This window comes from Elaeis guineensis, chromosome 15, assembly GCF_000442705.2.
Source record: "Elaeis guineensis isolate ETL-2024a chromosome 15, EG11, whole genome shotgun sequence".
Taxonomy (NCBI): Eukaryota; Viridiplantae; Streptophyta; class Magnoliopsida; order Arecales; family Arecaceae; genus Elaeis; species Elaeis guineensis.
In genome coordinates, this window is record NC_026007.2 from 8,397,896 (window position 1) to 8,411,169 (window position 13,274).

At 38.1% G+C, this 13,274-nt stretch overlaps 1 non-coding gene across 1 annotated transcript; it reads left to right on the forward strand.

Moving 5' to 3' along the window:
• Positions 1–12,092: 12,092 nt before the first annotated feature.
• On the forward strand, positions 12,093–12,199 carry LOC114913056 (small nucleolar RNA R71). The gene has a single exon (XR_003799082.1). It is a non-coding gene; the product is annotated as a small nucleolar RNA R71 (small nucleolar RNA).
• The last annotated feature ends 1,075 nt before the right edge of the window (positions 12,200–13,274 follow it).

Consider the following 13,274-nt stretch of genomic DNA (forward strand, 5'->3'; position numbering starts at 1 on the left):
TCAGACGGGAGCTTCGTGTGGATGATCCGCAGAGGTCAGACATTTATGTGGCTGCACATGAGATCAGAGCCCCCCGACGGTAATCAGATTGCGATGATCGACTATCCACAAAAGGTGATGTGTTCTGAAACAGTACTGTAAAAGGTTTACTGATTCAAATTTGAATTTCAAATTTAAATGCATGCTGTTGTATCATATTTAGATCCTAGTGTAGGATTAATTAGTATTAATTAATGAGATTAATTAATAATTCCACTGTAAAATAGTAATTTTGAAAAAATTTAAAATTACCATTTTGCCCCTGCACTAAATTTTCGCTACAAATGGTATCAGAGCCAGGTTCTAGAATATGATATACATATGCATGCTAGATTAAGGTGTAATCTATAAGTTTAAATTTGAAATTCAAAATTCAAAAAAATTTAAAATTTAAAATTTGTTAGAAGTTTCAAATTTGAAATTCAAAATTTGAAATTTGGTTGAAATCTCAAATTTGAAATTTAAAATTCAAATTTAAAATTTGAAATTCAAAATTCAAAATTTAAATTCAAAGATTGAAAATTCGAAATTTAAATTTGATTGAAATCTCAAATTTAAATTTAAAATTTAAAATTTAAAATTTGAAATTTAAATTTGAAATTTAAATTCAAAATTTAAATTTTAAAATTGATATATTTAGATATACTTGATCCAAGTAGCAAGTAATCTAATTGGGTTGGTTGCCATGGCCGTCCGTCATAGGAGAAAAGTAGGATTTAAAGGCCCTCTCTTCCCATTCGATGGGGTCTCCTATGGCGGTAGGGGTGCGATGCAATTATATCCCATGCCGATGAAGCAGCGAAAGGACTTAATTAAGAAATTTATCATGAATGTGTTAGATTAGATTAAAAAAAAATAAAAAAATTCATGATTTATTTTGAGTTATTTTCTGTTATGAATGAGCAATGAGATTGCTGTTTATGAAATGTGCTGATCCGTTTGTGAAATGAGTCAACACATTTGGTGAACAGAAAATAAAATCTTTCAAAATTTGAAAATTTATTTTCGAAATGCCAAACCCTGACCCATCAGCCCAAGTACTTAATTAAAAGAATTAAGTGTTGTTTAGTAGGTCTAGAATTGTGAATTAAGACCTAAGACAATTGCATAAACTTGTAGGTCAATGGGTTAGATGAATTAGGTCCATAATTGGGTTAGACCTAAGGTTAGCTTAAAAAATAGACTAAATGGAGTAATTGATCAAATCTAATCAAAAGTTGAATTAGATTAGGTCAAGGATACTCTAGACTCAACTTCAATAGTTGTAGTTGAATGGGTCCATGTCTTTAACTAGACCAAGATGGACTTAATTCATGGCTACGCGGTAGACCCTATTTACTAAGTTGATCAAAATTAAAACTAATGAACCGATTGGTGTCTAAGATAAGTTCGACAGTTTGACCAGTGGTTCTTAAGCGGGAGCTACTCGCATTGATTCGATCATTGATGAGTTAATGGCAAATCCCCACCATTGATCTCACTTACCTGGCCAATCTAGTAAGTTAGATTTTGATTAGATCACTTGGTGATTAGAGCTCACCCATGTCATTAGGTAAATCAGTGTGACTGATTTAGGTGCTCCTAATGCCAGCTTTAATTAAATCTTTTTTTAATCTGACTTGGTGAAGTCAGTGGGAGGATTGAAATTGGCTGGATGATTTCTTCTCTACTATTCTTTAATAAAATCCTCAAAATTATTAGGTCCCTAAAATGATTAAGTTATAATGATAACTAAGTCATAGCCTCTCATTAAGTGAGTGATAATGGTCCATTAGTTCAATGATCATTGGAGGCCCAAAGGCCTGGTGCTCATTGGCTAATGGAATTATTATTCATAATATGATAATTTGATTGAGTCTTTCTGATGGTGGTTAGGTTGGCCGGCCAAAGTCGGGCCTGATCATTTATTGGTCTGATTCACTAAATTAAGTCATGTTAATGGTTGGACCTAACCAGATCTTTTTAGTAGAGGCCAAAGCCTACTGATTAGGTTCTGGGGCAAAATCAATTACTAGAAGTTGTTTAGAGAAACAACTGGTTAAGAACCTACCCATAGATGCACATGGGTTGACCAACCAAAGTTGGGCTCGTGTGTAGTCTGTGTGGATTCTAGTATCCATTAAGGAATTAAAGTAATTCCTCGAATTGGAGGATGAGGCTACCAGTTGGTAAAAATATTGGGAAAAACTTTAGACTAAAGTCCAAGTCTTTAGTATTAATTTATGTACTAATAGAGATCTCATTTTCCTTTATGCAGCTATGGCCACTACCCTGTCGCTCCGGTCATTATTAGATAATGACAAGCTCATGGGATCCAATTTCGATAGCTGGTATCGAAAATTGAAAATTGTCCTTGAGCATGAGTGGATCCTTTATGTAGTAACGGATTCAGCACCTGAGGAGCCAGCTCCGAACACTAGTAAGGCGATCCGAGACACTTACTTGAAGTGGCTCAATGACCGCACCATCGTTCGATGTATTATGCTGGCAGCAATGAATGACGAGTTCAACCGAAGGTTTGAGAATGCCCAGCCACAGGAGATGCTTCAAATGTTGAACGACTCCTTTGACACGCCTGACGATGTTGAAAGGCATAAAACTAGTTGTGCCATTTTCAATGCTCGGATGAGGGATGGGGCCTCAGTCACTGATCATGTACTATACATGATCGAGATGATTGAGCACCTAAGCAAATTGGGCTTTCCTCTGCACGAGCAGCTCAGTAAGGATGCAATCCTTAATTCCTTGTCCAAGTCCTTCCTCCCATTCCTTACTCATTTTCGAATGACAAAGCCTACAGTAAACTACCACGGATTGTTGGGGTTGCTGCAGAACTTTGAGAAGGATCACCAACTCCATAAGGAGTCGGTGAATGTAGTGGGAGAGTATTCTTCTCATCGTCAACCCTTTGGGAAGGGGAAGAAGAACAAGAAGAAGAAAAATAAGAAGGTGCAATCTCATGCTGGGACTGTAGCACAGGGTCAGACCAAGAAGTGCAAGCACGATCAGAGCCAGGCGGAGTGCTTCTTTTGCAAGAAGCAGGGGCATTGGAAGAGGAACTGTCCTCAATACATTGCCTCCCTGGATCCGAACAGGCCAAAGAAGAAGCAAGGTAATTATATGATAACTCCTTGCAACTTTTCGATTTGTGATACTACTGCCTGGGTATTGGATACCGAAAGTCCTTATCATATTTGTAATTCGATGCAGGGTCTGCAGGTCAGTAGGAGATTTGATGAAGGCGAGAGGTTCCTGAACGTTGGAGATGGAAGCAAAGTTCCAGTTCTAGCTTTAGGAATCATGAGTCTTGCAATCAATTCTCGTAATGTAATTCTGAGTGAATGTCACTATTGTCCAAGTTTTTTATTAAATATTATTTCTGTAGGCCTTTTGGCCATGTACGATTATGATTTTTTAATAAAAAAAAATATTTGCAATATCATTTTGAATGGTGTTACAATATTTATTGGACAATTAAATAATAGAATTTACTTACTATCACAGCCTGTTAATGTGGTTCAAAACTTCGGTAAATTCTCTAGAATAGATAATGTGTCAGAAGTCCACCTTTGGCACTGTAGGCTAGGTTATATCAATAAGAACAGGATAAACAGGTTGGCTCAAGAAGGAATTCTTGAAGTTAGTGATTGTGAATCACTTCCAACCTGTGAGTCCTGTCTTCTTGGGAAGATGACCAAGTCACCTTTAATTGAAAAAGGTGAGGGAGCCAGTGAACTCTTAGATCTGGTACATTCTGATGTATGTAGACCCATGAGCTCAAGTGCAAGAGGTGGATTTTTCTACTTCATAACCTTCACAGACGATCTATCTAGGTATGGATATGTCTATTTAATGAAGCATAAGTCAGAATCATTTGAAATGTTCAAACTATTCCGAAATGAGGTAGAAAAATAAACTGGGAAGTGTATTAAAACTCTTCGATCTGATCGAAGAGGTGAATACCTTTCCAATGAGTTTTTGATGTATCTAGGGAAGAATGGGATTCTCTCTCAGTGGACTCCTCCTGGAATACCACAGCATAATGGTGTGTCTGAAAGGAGGAATCGGACCCTGTTAGACATGGTTCGATCCATGATGGGATTTGCTGGTCTGTCGATCTCTCTCTGGGGATATGCACTCGAATCGGCTTGTTACCTTCTAAATAGAGTTCCGAGTAAGTCTGTAGCCAAAATGCCATATGAGATATGGATAGGACGTAAGTCAGTACTCTCGCACCTTAGGGTTTGGGGGTGTCCGACTTATGTTAAACATTTAATTACAGATAAGCTTGGACCTAGGTCTGACAAGTGTAATTTTATTGGGTACCCAAAAGAGACCAAAGGGTATTATTTCTACCTTGCTGATGAGCAAAAGGTGTTTGTCAGCCTTAAGGCAATTTTTTTAGAAAAGGAGTTCCTTAGTGAAAAAACTGTTGCCTCCAAAGTCGAACTTGACGAAGTTCGACAGGTGGAAAAACCGACACATGTTACTGAATCTGAATCGGATTTGATTAGATCAGATCCGGAGCCCATTGATTATGCACCCTTAAGGCGGTCTGGTAGAGTACCACATCAACCGGACAGATACTATGGTTTCTTGGTCCGAGATGGTGATCCTATCGAACTTGATGAAAATGATAAGGATCCGATCACCTACATGGATGCAATGCAGAGACCTGACTCTGAGAAATGGCTAGAGGCCATGAAATCCGAAATGGAGTCCATGAAGGTCAACGATGTATGGACATTGGTTGACCCACCCGAAGGAGTAAAACCCATAGGGTGTAAGTGGGTCTTCAAAAGGAAGAGGGGCGCAGACGGAAAGGTGGAGACCTATAAAGCTCGTCTGGTTGCCAAGGGATATCGTCAATGTTATGGTATAGACTATGACGAGATGTTTTCTCCTGTCGCAATGCTCAAATCCATTCAGATTATGCTTGCGATAGCTGCCCATCTGGACTATGAAATCTGGCAGATGGATGTGAAGACAGCTTTCCTAAACGGAGAGCTGGACGAAGAGGTGTATATGATACAACCTGAAGGGTTCACATCCACAGATGAGTCTAAGGTGTGCAAGCTACAGAGGTCCATTTATGGACTTAAGCAGGCATCTCGGAGTTGGAACATACGTTTTGATAGGATGATCAAAACGTATGGCTTCGTTAAGAATGGAGAAGAGCCCTGCATTTATAAGTGGGCTAATGGTCCAGTAGTAGTATTTCTTATATTGTATGTGGATGACATTCTCTTAATCGGGAATGATGTCCCTGCATTACAGGGAATAAAGATTTGGCTATCGTCACAGTTCTCCATGAAGGATCTGGGAGAAGCTTCCTACATCCTAGGGATGAGGATCTATAGGGATAGATCCAAAAAGTTGCTTGGCTTATCCCAGTCCACGTACATTGATACTATGCTGAAAAGGTTCAGCATGGAAAATTCCAAGAAAGGCTATCTACCGATAGGCCATGGAAATTCTCTCTCGAAGAGGGATTGTCCGACAACACCTCAAGAGAGAGAGCGTATGGGTAGGATTCCATATGCTTCGGCAGTAGGATCTATTATGTACACCATGACATGTACACGATCAGATGTGGCATACTCACTAGGGGTAGTGAGTAGATACCAATCTGATCCAGGAGAGAATCACTGGAAGGTTGTTAAAACCATCCTGAAGTATTTAAGAAATACTAAGGACCAGTGGCTTATATATGGTGAATCAGACTTGAGACTTATAGGGTTTACAGACTCTAGTTTCCAGTCTGATCGTGATGATAGCAAAAGTGTGTTAGGATTTATTTTTACCCTTAATGGTGGGGCTGTCTGCTGGAAGAGTTCCAAGCAGCACACTGTGGCTGATTCAGTATGTGAGGCAGAGTATATTGCTGTATCAGATGCTGCCAAAGAAGTGGTGTGGTTGAGAAAATTCATCACCGAGCTTGGAGTAGCACCCTCCCTTGTTGGTCCGGTTCTGCTCTACTGCGACAGCTCTGGAGCCATTGCTCAGGCGAAGGAACCAAAGGCACATCAGCGGACGAAGCATATTCTGTGCTGCTACCATCTCATCCAGGAGATCGTGGATCGAGGTGACGTCGACCTTCAGAAGATCGACGGGAAGGAGAACCTGGCCGACCCATTCACTAAAGCCATTGCGGTGAAGGAGTTCAACGACTACAAGTCGAAGATAGGTATTAGATACTGCACCGATAGGCTTTAGGCCAAGTGGGAGATTGTTGGGAATAGTGTCCCAAAGCCAATCGTCAGCCTGTTGACGGTTGTGCTCCTTTTGTATTAGTACCTAAATTATAAATAAATAAAAGTTATTTTAGTATTTTTTTCATCACAAATGTTTCATCTTCTAATGAACTCCTGTGTTGTGGTGAAGTCCTTAGGACTATTTAGACTCGACAAAGGAGGATTTATCGCTTAGTCCTTAAACATGTTCGCGACCAAATGATACGTTGTTACCAAGGACGACAATGTTTATCGAGCATAGGTCGTTGTGTGCCATATGGGTTGGTTGTCCTCATAACCAAAGAGTGTGGAGACACTCCTATGGCATACAGGTGAGATATAATGGTACATCTGCACTGAACGTGACCAACTCCGGAGCTATTTCTGCTGTCAAGATTTGCTCCGATGGGATATGGGTATAAATGTCCCTCCGACCTGAGACCGCCACGGTGACTTGCAAGCAACTCACTGCACTTAGGCACTGGACTATCTGAATTTCTAATTCAATGACGGAAGGCTACTGGGTGTAGTCAAGTACTTGACTTGTCGGTGCGTGTGTCAAGATGGGATTGACCACTCTAGTTTAGGAGCTGTGTACAGTCATGTTTCAATTTAGCAAAATCTTGGCCAGGATAGTCCTAGTGAGGAGTTACAGGACTAATTGAGTTGAGCATGATTCGGATGATATCATCAGGGTTGACAGTTTAACCCTGAGTCGTCCTAAACACAGGGGTCAAAAGGGATGAATTATACGGTAACCATATTCACGTAGGTTCTGAATATTACGATTGCGATTATTCGACCTATCCGATCATCGGGTACCATTGCTAGATGGTCACTTCGATTAGTACAGAAATTGGTTCCTGTGCTACCGGCTTAGGTTCGAACCTGCGGGGTCACAAATATTAGTGGTTCCTTTCTGATCAGATGGCTGATTATGAGTCTTATGTGTCTGGGACTCTATGATTGAGAATTAAGATTCTCTGATCATGAGTTCCACATATTTTGGGTATCGAGGTCAAAATTTTGAATTTTAAATTTTGAATTTGAAATTTGAACTCTTTGATCAGGGTTTCATATCGATGGTCTCTGATGCCTGATTGCCCATCAGATTTGGACTCAATATTTATGAGAGGTTTAATTAGTGATTTAATCACTAATTAACTCAATTTGATTGAGTAATTATTTTTGGATCAAGTTCAATTGAATTGGATTCAGTTTGGATTGACTCGATTAGGTTAAATGTTGACCTAATCGCTAAGGTGGTTTAGTCCCTGATTTGATCAGGAGTTAGGTTTAGTTAATTCTTGATTTGATTAAAATTTTATTGAGCCTAATTAAGCCTAATTAAGTTGGATTTAATTTATTCTAATTGTTCTTAACCTATTTAGATTAGGTTGGCTCAATTAGGTTCAAACCACCTTGATTTTTCTCCCTGCGCCACCTCACTTCTTCTGTGCATATTTAAATTCATGAGAAGCAACTTCTCATAAATTTTCTCCATGTAGAAGCCATCCCATGCCCACCCTTGTGCACCAAATATCTGGATAAAAATAAGTTGGTTGGCCATTCAAATTCAAAAGAAAGTTTGAATTTGAATGAGCAACCAACTAATCCATGCGCCATGGTCTTATCTTGTGCGCCCCATATTTTACACGCGAAAATATTTCTCATGTAAACTCTCCATGAACAAATCAACTCACACCCCTTCTCTTCTCACGCACAAGTGGATAGGGATGAGTTGGTTTTGCATTTGAATTCAAATTTGATTTGAATTCAAATGTGCAACCACTTATCTTTATCCTCTCACGCAGATAAGACACGTTCGACGTTGTTTTAAAAAGAGGAGAAAGGTTGGACGTGCATAGAAATTTTAGAAGAGAAACTTTGGGGTGTGAGAAAAGTTTGTGCACAAGGTGAAGGTCCAAAACCTTCTGAGAGAAAAAGAAAGAAAAGAAAGAAAATTGAGCGCAGGGTTTCTAGTGTGTACCCTAGGGTTTCTACCTAGGGTTTGGGAAGTGAGATTGGTGTGCCATGAGTGTCGTGAGTCCACCAAATTTCAGGAAGAGATCCATCAGCCTCTCAAGAAATTGTGCAAATAATCTGGAGCATCCGAGGAGTCAGCACACATTGATCGAAGGAGTTCGATCAACATCTGCCATCAAAGGGGTGAAATCACGAACTAGCATTCGTGAGAAGCTGATCAGACGGGAGCTTCGTGTGGATGATCCGCAGAGGTCAGATATTTGTGTGGCTATGACATGATGATCAGAGCCCCCCGACGGTGATCAGATTACGATGATCGACTACCCGCAAAAGGTGATGTGTTCTGAACACAGTACTGTAAAAGGTTTACTGATTCAAATTTGAATTTTAAATTTAAATGCATGCTGTTGTATCATATTTAGATCCTAATGTAGGGTTAATTAGTATTAATTAATGATATTAATTAATAATTTCGCTGTAAAATAGTAATTTTAAAAAAGATTTAAAATTACCATTTTGCCCCTGCACTAAATTTTCGCTACAAATGGTATCAGAGCCAGGTTCTAGAATATGATATACATATGCATGCGTAGATTAAGGTGTAATCTATAAGTTTAAATTTGAAATTCAAAATTCAAAATTTAAAATTCAAAATAAATTTGAAATTTGAAATTTGTTAGAAGTTTCAAATTTGAAATTCAAAATTTGAAATTTGAAATTTGGTTGAAATCTCAAATTTGAAATTTGAAATTTAAAATTCAAAATTTGAAATTTGAAATTCAAAATTCAAAATTTAAAATTCAAAGATTGGAAATTCAAAATTTAAAATTTGGTTGAAATCTCAAATTTAAAATTTAAAATTTGAAATTTGAAATTTGAAATTCAAAATTTAAATTTTGAAATTGGTATATTTAGATATACTTGATCCAAGTAGCAAGTAATCTAATTGGGTTGGTTGCCATGGCCGTCCGGTCATAGGAGAAAAGTAGGGTTTAAAGGCCCTCTCTTCCCATTCGATGGGGTCTCCTATGGCGGTAGGGGTGCCGATGCAATTATATCTCATGCCGATGAAGCAGTGAAAGGACTTAATTAAGAAATTTATCATGAATATGTTAGATTAGATCTAAAAAAAAAATAAAAAAAAAATTCATGATTTATTTTGAGTTATTTTCTGTTATGAAGTGAGCAATGAGATTGCTGTTTATGAAATGTGCTGATCCGTTTGTGAAATGAGTCAACACATTTGGTGAACAGAAAATAAAATCTTTCAAAATTTAAAAATTTATTTTCGAAATACCAAACCCTGACCCATCAGTCCAAGTACTTAATTAAAAGAATTAAGTATTGTCTAGTAGGTCTACAATTGTGAATTAAGACCTAAGACAATTGCATAAACTTGTTGGTCAATAGGTTAGATGAATTAGGTCCATAATTGGGTTAGACCTAAAGTTAGCTTAAAAAATAGACTAAATGGAGTAATTGGTCAAATCTAATCAAAAGTTGAATTAGATTAGGTCAAGGATACTCTAGACTCAACTTCAATAGTTGTAGTTGAATGGGTCCATGTCTTTAACTAGACCAAGATGGACTTAATTCATGGCTACGCAGTGGAACCCTATTTACTAAGTTGATCAAAATTAAAACTAATGAACCGGTTGGTGTCTAAGGTAAGTTCGGCAGTTTTGATCAGTGGTTCTTAAGCGGGAGCTACTCGCATTGATTCGATCATTGACGAGTTAATGGCAAATCCCCACCACTGTCTCACTTACCTGGCCAATCTGGTAAGTTAGATTTTGATTAGATCACTTGGTGATTAGAGCTCACCCATGTCATTAGGTAAATTAGTGTGACTGATTTAGGTGCTCCTAATGCCAGCTTTAATTAAATCTTTTTTTAATCTGACTTGGTGAAGTCAGTGGGAGGATTGAAATTGGCTGGATGATTTCTTCTCTACTATTCTTTAATAAAATTCTCAAAATTATTAGGTCCCTAAAATGATTAAGTTATAATGATAACTAAGTCATAGCCTCCCATTAAGTGAGTGATAATGGGTCCATTAGTTCAATGATCATTGGAGGCCCAAAGGCATGGTGCTCATTGGCTAATGGAATTATTATTCATAATATGATAATTTGATTGAGTCTTTGTGATGGTGGTTAGGTTGGCTGGCCAAAGTCGGGCCTGATCATTTATTGGTCCGATTCACTAAATTAAGTCATGTTAATAGTTGAACCTAACCAGATCTTTTCAGTAGAGGCCAAAGCCTACTGATTAGGTTCTGGGGCAAAATCAATTACTAGAAGTTGTTTAGAGAAATAACTGGTTAAGAACCTACCCATAGATGCACATGGGTTGACCAACCAATGTTGGACTTCAATTGCAACATGATTTCTATAGGCTTTAATTCTTCCATCTCCAATTTTTCATAGATTGAATAAGGTAAGATGTTCACACTAGCCTCTAAGTCTAATAAAGCCCTATTGATGATGGTTTCTCCAATGACACAAGAGATTGTAGGAGAACTTGGATCTTTATACTTGACAGGCATGTGGCTCAAATGGTATAAGCTTACACTAGCTGCCAAGAACGCTTTCTTGAAAATATTAGTGGTCTTCTTCTTTATGCATAGGTCTTTGAGGAACTTGACATATGTGAGAACTTGTTGGATCATATCTAGTAGAGGGATATTTACTTTTACTTATTTAAACATCTCTAAGATTTGATCCATATGGGCTGAGTGTCTGTTGGATCTAAGTCTATTTAAAAAAAGAGTTATAGGATTGATAATTGATGTCTCAACTCGCTTAAACCTTGAGGTGGATTCTACAAGTGGCTTGGATGGTTTGTCAATCTCTGTTGATTCAGGCTCCTTAGACTCGGTCTGATCGATCAATTGCTCATGAGGTGGTTGAGACAATGGTTCATCTTGATCTTCAGGTGTATCGACATGGTTGTCTACTTGTTTTTCAGATCTTAAAGTATGAATTGCATTTAATTGATTGATCTGGGCTCCTTGTTGCAGTCCTTGATTGTTTTGGATCCTAAGATTAGCCTCGGGCTAACTCGATTGTTTATCTTTTTTTCTTTCACTCATAGCCATGGCTAATTGACCTAACTATATTTCTAAATGGACAATAGCCTGAGTGTTAGAAGTTAAAAGCTGACCCGTGGTTTACATGAAGTTGTTTAGTGTAGTGTTGGTATTAGCAGTTGATTTCACCAGGACTTCTAGACTCTTCTAGTGAGTTAAAGCTTTGATTGTTACTGAAACCTGATGAGTTATTTGATGATGGAGTGGGCCTGGGGTTGGGCTAAGTGAAGGTAGGTCTACTTGAGTTTGACCCTTGTGACCAAAAAAAATTGGGATGGTTCCTCCATCCTAGGTTGTAGGTTGGTGCATAGGGGTCATTAATAGGTCTCTGATAGGCTGCATTCACCTGTACTACTTCATTCTTAATTGGGCCCATCAAAAAAAGACATCCTTCTATTATGTGGTCTGTGGCATTACACCCATTGCAAGTGGATGTTGAAACTTAGTTCACTTAGGTGTGTCCTTTGAGTTCTAGGGCCTCTATCCTACAGATCAAAGATGTAAATTTAGCCTCTTCAACTAGAAAAGGTTGAACTTGATGTACATCCCCTCTTGAAGGTGTGAGTCTATCAGATTCCGTAGTAATCTTCCATTGTAAGCTCTTTTCTGCTAGGTCCTCTAGACATTGTCAGGCTTCTATAGGCTCTTTGTTCATGAATTGACCCTGACACGTTGATTCTAACATGGTTCTAGAGTTTGGGTCTAGTCGTTCATAAATGATTTGGCACAACCTTCAAATTTTTATTTCACGATGTGGGCATTGACTCAAAAGGTTCTTAAAACGATCAAAGTACTTCCAAAAAGACTCACCAGGTAATTGATAAAATTGATTAATTTTATTTTTAAATTTGACAGTCTTATGGTGTGGGAAAAATTTTTTTAGGAACACTTTAACAAAACCCTCCCATGATGCTATGGATTGGTTAAGAAGATTGTATAACCACTTTTTGGCACTATCCGTAAGAGCAAAATTGATCAGTCTAAGTTTCACAGCATCCTTAGTGAGTTGTTGGAGACACATCATGGTGCATACTTCCTTGAATTCTCTCATAAAAATGTATGCATCCTCGATTCTGGTGAATTTGGGAAGCATGTTTATGATCTGGGGTTTAATTTCAAAATTGATATCAATTTGTGGCAGTCGAATGTATGAGGGTTGGGTTGACCCAACTGGATAGCAAAGGTCTTTCAGGATTTGAGGTTTATGTTCGAGTTCACCCGTGGTGAGCTTAAAATCTACTGAACTAGATGTAGGGTTTGGATCTATTCTCACTAATCGACTAGATATCCTTGTCTAAGAAGAATGTCGGGAATTTTTAGTTATTTTTGTAATTTTTTGTTTATTTGGAAGAAAAGAAAAGAGGAAGGAGAGATAGATGAGAAGAAAATTCTAAAGATGAGTCCTAAGAAGTCCTAAATCTAGAGACGATAGATAAGAGTGTTTTAATTTGGATTAATGTTTGTAGGTTAGCAATTAAGTTATGCAGTTAATCTTAGCTAAGGATAACCCTAGATCTAGATAGCTCTTAACTATTCTAAGATTGCCTTCGAGCACTCCAAGTACAAGACTAGTCAATCAACTGGCCAGGTAAGTGTAAGATTGGTGGGGTCCCCTATTGCTTTTTTTGGAAACCAATTAAAATTGGTCAGATAAATGAATGGAACTAATTAAATAACAATCTTCCTTCGGGACGTAGTCCCTAAACTACTTTTTGAGACACCAGTTAAACTGACTAATCCTATCCCGGTCCAACTCTTAGGGTCCCTTGTCCTAGTAAACTCGAGTGTCCTTAGGGGCCAACATCTAATTGATTTTAAGTTATGATTTAGGTCAACGTAATATAAAAGGTGATGGTTTGTGGGCCAAAGAAGGATGATAAAATCCTCACCTTCTCTTGTTTAGGGTTTGTGCCCTTATAATGTTT